This window comes from Megalobrama amblycephala, linkage group LG4 (genome assembly GCF_018812025.1).
Source record: "Megalobrama amblycephala isolate DHTTF-2021 linkage group LG4, ASM1881202v1, whole genome shotgun sequence".
NCBI classification, from domain to species: Eukaryota; Metazoa; Chordata; class Actinopteri; order Cypriniformes; family Xenocyprididae; genus Megalobrama; species Megalobrama amblycephala.
This window is the reverse complement of record NC_063047.1, coordinates 4545414-4555029: the sequence shown is the minus strand read 5'-3', so window position 1 is coordinate 4555029 and position 9616 is coordinate 4545414. Positions and strand designations below refer to the sequence as shown.

The 9616-nt window shown below is 40.0% G+C and overlaps 2 long non-coding RNA genes across 2 annotated transcripts; both read left to right on the top strand.

Moving 5' to 3' along the window:
- The first annotated feature begins 1941 nt into the window (after positions 1 to 1941).
- LOC125266057 lies at positions 1942 to 3907 on the top strand. The gene is made up of 3 exons (XR_007184413.1): positions 1942 to 3042; positions 3627 to 3709; positions 3847 to 3907. It is a non-coding gene; the product is annotated as an uncharacterized LOC125266057 (long non-coding RNA).
- Positions 3908 to 4087: 180 nt separating this feature from the next.
- Positions 4088 to 7789, top strand: LOC125266341. Its single transcript, XR_007184478.1, has 2 exons — positions 4088 to 5098; positions 6984 to 7789. It is a non-coding gene; the product is annotated as an uncharacterized LOC125266341 (long non-coding RNA).
- Positions 7790 to 9616: the final 1827 nt, after the last annotated feature.

The window sequence follows — 9616 nt, the reverse complement described above, 5'->3', positions numbered from 1 at the left end:
GTGAACCTAAAGTGGCCCACAAATGGCATAACAAATATGGCCCAGATACATTACTTCAACTTTGGACCACATTTGGTTAATGTACGGCACAGTCAGCACTGGCTAACCAGAGTGTAAGCCTAAACTGGCCCACATATAATGCAGCAAATGTGGCCCAGTTATCTTAAAACATATCTGGGCCAGTTTTGGCTAAATTGTGGGACAGTAATAACTGGCGAATCTGAATGTTTACCTTAAGTGGCCCACAAATGGCATAACAAATATGGCCCAGATACATTACACCAACTTTGGACCACATTTGGCTAATGTACGGCACAGTCAGCACTGGCTAGCAGGGTGTAAGCCTAAACTGGCCCACATACTGTATAATGCAGCAAATGTGGCCCAGTTATCTTAAAACATATCTGGGCCAGTTTTGGCTAAATTGTGGGACAGTAATAACTGGCGAATCTGAATGTTTACCTTAAGTGGCCCACAAATGGCATAACAAATATGGCCCAGATACATTACACCAACTTTGGACCACATTTGGCTAATGTACGGCACAGTCAGCACTGGCTAACCAGAGTGTAAGCCTAAACTGGCCCACATATAATGCAGCAAATGTGGCCCAGTTATTCTTAAAACATATCTGGGCCAGTTTTGGCAAAGATTACGGAGTGTAATCACTGACGATTCTGAACGTGAACCTAAAGTGGCCCACAAATGGCATAACAACTATGGGCCAGATACATTATTTCAACTTTGGACCACATTTGGCTAATGTACGGCACAGTCAGCACTGGCTAACCAGGATGTAAGCCTAAACTGGCCCACATATAATGCAGCAAATGTGGCCCAGTTATCTTAAAACATATCTGGGCCAGTTTTGGCTAAATCGTGGGACAGTAATAACTGGCAAATCTGAATGTGAACCTTAAGTGGCCCACAAATGGCATAATAAATATGGCCCAGATACATTATTTCAACTTTGGACCACATTTGGCTAATGTACGGCACAGTCAGCACTGGCTAACCAGGATGTAAGCCTAAACTGGCCCACATATAATGCAGCAAATGTGGCCCAGTTATCTTTAATCTTATCTGGGCCAGTTTTGGCAAAATTGTGGGACAGTAGTCACTGGCAATTCTGAATGTGAACCTAAAGTGGCCCACAGATGGCATAACAAATATGGCCCAGATACATTATTTCAACTTTGGACCACATTTGGCTAATGTACGGCACAGTCAGCACTGGCTAACCAGGATGTAAGCCTAAACTGGCCCACATATAATGCAGCAAATGTGGCCCAGATATCTTAAAACATATCTGGACCAGTTTTGGCAAAGATGACAGAGTGTAATCACTGGCGATTCTGAATGTGAACTCCAACTGTACTCCATTACTCCAACTTTGGACCATATTTGGCATATGTATGGCACAGTCAGCACTGGCCAACCAGGGTGTAAGCTCAAAATGGAACAGTAAGCATGTTAATAGTTCATAACAATTAGGTCCAATGTTGGTAAATATTTGGTACAGTTGACACAGCAAATATGCTCTAAATATCATAAAAAAACTAGGCTACTTCTGGCTTTGTATGGAGCACCTTTTAAAACTGGTTAATTTAAATGTATAGCTAAAAATGGAGCTGAAAATATATCATTAATACTTTTCAGGGATATTTGATGTAGGATGCAACACTTAATTGTACAGGCTAATCTGGAGAAGGCAGATATTTCAGGTTTTTTTAACATAACTTTATTGGTGTGTTTGTGTGTACAGGTATATGTGGTTTGTGAGGACACAAATATCTATAATGACATTTGCATTACAACCAAATGGGTTAAAAACATACAAAACTTTTTTTCTTTTTTTAATTCAAAACATGCAGAAAGTTGTGTGTGGTGGGTAGGTTTAGGGCTAGGGGAGGGGGATGTACAATAAATGGGGAAGGGGGGTAAAAATAAATGATGTTTTTGGAAAATGTAAATTGTAGAAAGTTTTCTGTGATGGGTAGGTTTAATGTAGAGGGATAGGTTATGCAGTTTGTACAGTATAAAAACCATTATGTCTCTGCATGGTCCCCATAAAACATGAAAACACAGCATGTATGTGTGTCTGTACTGTAGAGCAGAAACACAGATGTGCACTATTACAGCTCTTACAGTCAGTTATGCTGTACATGTACTGTAAGTAAAGTGTCTGATTGAGAAATGTGTACAACATAGTTAAAATTAGTGAACTATGGTCTTGGAACATATATTTAGTAGAGTGACATTTTGAGCTGCTGTATGTTAAAATCTTTGCCATGGTTTCAAGCAGAACATATTCCACTGTCCATGTTTTGTTGAACTTGTAACAATATCCCAAGGACAAGTTAGTCCTAATGCTACCCTAAACCTAACCCAACCCATTATCCTTAAAGTAAATGATAACCGGCACAAAACCCTGGTTGTATGCATAAACTTGACATAAACTGTAAACTTGTCACTCAAATATGATTGGTTGAATGAAATGCAGGATTAACAATGTAAGCAGGCAGTGTCATTTTATAAACTGCTTCAAGTGACCCTGATATTGTAATAAGTACATAAATGAATGAATGAATAAACTAATAAATAAAACATTACAAAACAAAAATTAATAAAAATATTTATTTTGTCTTACATTTTAACTGAATATTGACATTTAGATTTATAAATGACTTTTTTATTAGTAAAAATAGCCTGTCATATTATTAATTGATAAATTAAATTATGAATGGGTAAATCAGCACAGCATAAAACTGCAATGAGAACATTGTTTTTTGATATTATTTGATTTGATATTAGGCTATTAACTTTTCAAACATTTTGTATTTTTATTTTATTATTATTATTATCATGTTATAGGCTTCAGCTAACTTTATTAGAGATCATTATTTAATAGAATTCAAACTGGTTCGAATTCCTATTTCCGGCCCTTTAAATTTAAAAGTAGGCGCGCGGAAAAGGCGCCTAAACAGCAGAGAGGATCGGCTGGAGAATTGACGGTTGAAAACTGCACAAAGTAAAGTCAAGGTAAGACTTCATAAAAAATAATGGATTTAAACAATGTTTTTATGTTGTTGGCGATTGCTTCGTTATATTTGATTGGAGTATTTATGTGATATTAAAGTTAGCTAATGATTACTTAAATCGTTAGCAAGCAAACACATAGGTAAGGCTATTTGAATTTAAGTTACTTAGTCATTTCAACTTTTGCTATCTCTGGATTTTCAGGATTTTATTTAAAAAAAATATGAATGTTTATGTAGAAGATTTGTAGTTTGTTAGGCTACAATGATTAAGTGACCGGACATAGTAATTTGCTATGTTCGCGCTGTTTACATTTTTCTTATGATACGGCCAGTAGATCAAGACTGATGTTCATTGTTTTTAACTATTTTATGTAATATCTCGTGAATAACGTTGTTTGTTCACCTCCGAGTCTTTTGAACCGAGTCTCTTTCGTTATTCACGTCACGTGACGGCATACATTCAGTTAACGTTAGTTTGGTTTTACTTAAGTAACATGATATACAGTTAAGTCCCATGTAGCCCAGTAACTGTAAATCCAGTGTCAATAATACTGAAGTGATACATTGTCTGTCTCCTCAATGTAGATCCTCCTGCTGTAAAAACCAGCATTGACCAGCATGAATTCCCTTTCACTCACTGTTTCCCAACCTGCAGTCGGTTCAGCACGGTACTGTAGACAAGTGTTTTTACTTATGCTTTATTATGGCATAACAGTAAAATAAAATTATGACTATAATTCAATTGGACATTCATTATGTATTCATTGTACATTATACTGCACTAACTAGTTTTATTACTTGTCAGAAACATCAGGCTCACAGCAACAGATTAAGAAGAATCCTGCATCAAAAGATGACTTCAACTTCATGTGAGACAGAGTGAGAAGAGAAAAAGAGGAATGAAGATGGACGTTAAGAAACCTGTAAGTAGTTACACTGTCTATTTTGCTGTGTATTAATTTGTATTATCTACGATGTTGTCTTTTGCAATACCTAATGCCTACCGATGTTGAGCCATCACCGCACCGTTTCTTGTAACCAAGAGCTCCTGAACTCATCAGATTCATGCGGCTGCGGCTTGTTTGTAGTATCGGCGAAAAGAATTTCTTGAACATCTGCGAAAATGTTAAAGTATGTAAAATAGTGGCTGAACTTAAACATATGCTTTTATTAAAACTGGTGCTCTGCTGTGCCAAGGGACATTTCGAAACATTTCACCAGTTACTTTCGTTTACTGCATAGACCTTTATGTCCTATAAATGTGTCATATTCGTATTTGTGTGACAGTCCACGCAGCTTTCAGTGGGCAGGGCTATTGGTATTATTAATAAAGAAACATGAATGAATGAGAAAGTAAAGAGCAGGACGTGGTTGATATTAAAAATAAAATTAAATACTGGCAGGATGTTTCTATGCGCATACTCTGAGTGTAAGACAGACAAGCATTGAAGCCTCTGTTTGCACGTCTAATTGGTCAAATACACCGTGTGAGCCAGAAAGTGAGCTAATGTATATCACACAAAAAGCAAAGTGCAAACTATTCTCAAGAGACAAATTTCAGCATAACATGCTGGTAACGGTAGGCTATCCTAACTGTCTTAATTTATTCCTTTATTTATTTTGTGGACCATAAATATAGTAAAACAAATGAGAAGAATAGTATTTCGTGTTAAACAGGTTGGTTTTTAAAATGCATCTAAGGGTGCTTTCACACTTGGTTTGATTGCCTGGACCGAACGCGAGTTCAATTGTTCTCCCCTCTCCCTGCGGCCACTGGACTGTGTTCACATTATATTATTTGGGTCCGAACCACGGTTCGTTTTCGTCATCAAACCAGCAGCTGTTGACTACGTTGCTTAATAACGATGGCACAGGAGAAGTCGGCAAAATGCATAACGTTGCTCTCCTCACCATTTTTGTTTTTGAACCGTAGGTTTTGTTCATAACGGAACTTGCATCTATCTCCCACGAATGTAGAATGCTGAAGGCGAGCAGAAATGAGAAAAGTTATGCTACAGCTCTCTGTTTGCAGCACGTCAGTCACGCTCGTCGGGAAAGTGAGTGAAACACACACACAAACACACATTTTTATCAAATAATACGGCATTAATAGCGGTTCACTTCCACAGCTTGGTGCGTTTGCATTTATATCAGAAGCGAACTGTACCTGAGTTCACTTGAACCGCACCCCAGACCACCCTTTTTAAGCGGACTCGGGTACGGTTCGTGGGTGTCCGCAGTTACACACAGCACACAGTTACTCCTCGTGTTTGCTGGATAATGATATAATGATATTATATTTAATCCTCCAAAATCACTGTGCAATAATGAGTGTGTTAAGTGAATAAATGTAAACTCTATGAATGAAATGAGTGGAAATCAAATAGCTGTATTGCTGTTGCCTCTCCATGTGCCACAAATCAGCTTGGAAAGAATAAATCAACTGAAATACTTAGTGCTTTTTCCAGTTTAACGCATTAAAATATTTAACACAGTTAATGCAGCATATGTTTTTTTTGTTTTGTTTGTTTCATCCTTTGGCTAGCATTACAATATATGATTACGCTCTTATTTCTGCGAATGCTTTTAAACCATTTAAGCGCACCAAAAGAGAAAAAGAGAACGCACTGTCTGTGAATGTCCTGTCACACACACGACGCACAGAAAGACATGCACCAGTATAGTGAGCATGGACGGCCCACCAGTATCGAGTTCTCTGTCATGCTTGAAGAAACAATAACACACACGATAATGTCAAAAATGTCAGTTTTGTTAAATATCACCAATGGAGCAGCCTTAAATTAGTTAAAGTCCCCGTGAACCGGAAGTGCAAACGTCTTTTCTCCAGTGTTGTGACATATTTCCAAGCGAAACAGAATATTGAATAGAGGGCAGAGTTTTAATTTAACGCTCCTCCTCTCCGTCTCTCGCTCATAGCAGACTAAGGGTTGGGGGGGGAGTGGTTTTATTTTATCAGAGAAGGAACACCATTTCAGACCAGAAGTAACATTTCAGATTTTGATTAAAGATTACCACGACAAACAATTTTTTTCGGTGTATTAACTTGCACGGATTAATTGTTCACCACAAGACTAGTAATATGCACTAACAAAGTAAGTAAGGTCAATTTTGATTTTATGACGTCTTGAAATGAAGTCTTAATTGAAAAGTAAATGAGTTGTGAGAAAGTGGACATCAGTAGCTGTATTAAGACCCGGGTATACTTCACTTTCCGCGGCCAGACGCATCTCACGTGCAGTCTTGTCTGCGCATCTTTCAAAGTATACTCAACTACAGATGTGCGTGGATGACCGAGTTCAACACATGCAGTACAATTTAATTCACGAATCGTGCCATCAACGGGACTTCGCTGGGTAGGATCAGAGAATAAAAATAGTGCATCCACCATCCACCACACAGTCTTGAAATTTGGCCTGCACATGGACGAGGTATGTAGACGTCCGTGAGCCCTCCAGATGACGAACATTATGTCATGCAGACGGTGCACGAACGTGGCTTTAGTTTCAGTGAGACTGTCCTTATTTCATAAAAACATGCCATTAAAAAGTATTTAAAATATACTCTTTATGTTGTTTCTTTATGTTGTTTTTATTTTAGAAATTTACTGTGACATTATTACATAATAATATGTATTATTAAAAACTTGACTATAACATTACATTTAGATCTATTGCATTATATTTAGATAGTGGCATGAAAGGTTGCAACTTTGAATGAGCATTGTAGCTGATCACAGTCATGTTGAGTGTATGTAAGCAGTGATCTCATCATTGAAACTCGAATTCTGCTCACTAACAAATACGTTCATCATAACTAACAGTGCAAACACAATGTAAATAAGAGGTTTGTTGATTATAATGGGAGTTTTGGTGTGAGTTCAAAACTCAGTCAACATTTTGTCTGTCTCTTCCTTATCCCGAGGTTACCATAGTCAGCTGGATCCCCTCCAAATCCAGATCAGATGGTGGACCTGCATCTTGGCATGACCACGACGCAAGCCTAAATGTCAACGAAGACCATGTCAACTAGACAAGCCAGACAGATCCCCTGTGAGAACTTCGTTGACAGCCATCGGCAAAGATCCTCAGCAAAGACCACAAGAACCAGACAAGTCCTCTGCACAGACCCCTACGGCTAGCTTCAACTCTATGCCGGCGTGTTGTATCTTGATCTTCAAACTGATGGAACCATATGAAATATTCTAGATTATACCAATCCACAATCTGACTTGTGTTGCTGCCTGAATCACATCACACCATATTCGTTCATTGGCCAGAGGAGAACTGGTCCCTGACTGAGCCTGGTTTCTCCCAAGGTTTTTTTTTCTTCTCCATTTTTGTAACCTGATGGATTTTGGGTTCCTTACCCCTGTTGCCTTTGGCTTGCTAAGTTTGGGACACTTAATATTCAGCAATAATATTGATTTGATTGCACTGACACTATCATATGAGAACTGAACTGAGCTGGACGATGACATCACTGTTTTTTGCAGAGCTGCTTTATAACAAATTGAACTGATTTCATAATTGATTAACTTTATACAGCTATTGAACAGAACTGAATTAAAACATACTGACTTCAGCTGAACAATGACACTATTTCTTTTAGAGCTGCTTTACAGCAGAATTGAACTGGAATAATTGAATCATTCTCCTGTTTATACCTGTAAAGCTGCTTTGAAACAGTCTATAAAGTGTTAAATTAAAGGTGACTTGACTTTTGAAATAGCCTGATCTGGTAAACAGTAATGCGTTGTCAAAATGTCACCATTCTAGGCAGCATGTGGGCCACATGAGGATTTTTATTTTAATCCACTAGGGTTAAAATAAAAATATACTGTGGCCCACATTAGGGTCAGTTCTGGTTTATTATTTGGTTTGTTATTGGCTTACGTGTGGCATGATTGTGGCTTTATTGTGGCCCAGATCTTTCAAACAGGAGTGGACCGCTCATCATGCCATCATTCAACGCAGTATGTGGGCCAGAGCGAGGTGTTGGATCTGGGCCAGAATTAAAATGAACTGTTGCCCAGATTAGGACCAGTTATGCTTTATTTGTATTGCTTATGGCTGACATGCGGCATTGGTATGGCTTGCTTGTGGCCCAAATCTGGCCAACAGGAGTGGTCCGCCTAAGTGCCATCATTCCATGTGGTATGTGGGCCAGAGCAAAGGGGTTGGATCTGTTGCACACTTGACACTTTCATGTGGCTCACATTTGGCAGGAATAATGGCACTTGGGCGGTCCGCTCCTGTTTGCCAGATTAGGGCCACAAGCAAGCCACAGTTATGCCGCATGTCAGCCATGAACAAAACAAATGAAGCAGAACTGGCGCACATCTGGGCAACAGTTCATTTTAATTCTGGCCCAGATCCAAAACCTCGCTCTGGCCCACATACCGCATGGAATGATGGCACTTGGGCGGTCCACTCCTGTTGGCCAGATTTGGGCCACAAGCAATCCATACCAATGCCGCTTGTCAGCCATAAACAAATCGAATAAAGCAGAATTGGCCCACATCTGGGTAACAGCAAGGTGATGGATCTGGGCCAGAATTCAAATGAACTGTTGCCCAGATGTGGGCCAGTTCTGCTTCATTCGTTTTGTTTATGGCTAACATGCGGCATTACTGTGGCTTGCTTGTGGCCCTAATCTGGAAAACGGGAGCGGACCGCCCAAGTGCCATCATTCCTGCCAAAAGTCAGCCAAATGAAAAGTGTCAAACTTGCGCCAGATCTGGGCCACAAGCAAGCCATACCAATGCCGCATGTCAGCCATAACCAAAACGAATATAGCAGAACTGGCCCACATCTGGGCAACAGCAAGGTTGTTGGATCTGGGTCACAATCAAAATGAAGTGTTGCCCAGATGTGGGCCAGTTCTGCTTCATTCGTTTTGTTTATGGCTGACATGCGGCATTACTGTGGCTTGCTTGTGGCCCTAATCTGGAAAACTGGAGCGGACCGCCCAAGTGCCATCATTCCTGCCAAAAGTCAGCCAAATGAAAAGTGTCAAACTTGCACCAGATCTGGGCCACAAGCAAGCCATACCAATGCCGCATGTCAGCCATAACCAAAACGAATATAGCAGAACTGGCTCACATCTGGGCAACAGCAAGGTTGTTGGATCTGGGCCAGAATCAAAATGAACTGTTGCCCAGATGTGGGCCAGTTCTGCTTCATTCGTTTTGTTTAAGGCTGACATGCGGCATTACTGTGGCTTGCTTGTGGCCCTAATCTGGAAAACGGGAGCGGACCGCCCAAGTGCCATCATTCCTGCCAAAAGTCAGCCAAATGAAAAGTGTCAAACTTGCGCCAGATCTGGGCCACAAGCAAGCCATACCAATGCTGCATGTCAGCCATAACCAAAACGAATATAGCAGAACTGGCTCACATCTGGGCAACAGCAAGGTTGTTGGATCTGGGCCAGAATCAAAATGAACTGTTGCCCAGATGTGGGCCAGTTCTGCTTCATTCGTTTTGTTTATGGCTGACATGCGGCATTATTGTGGCTTGCTTGTGGTCCAAATCTGGAAAACAGGAGCGGACCGCCCA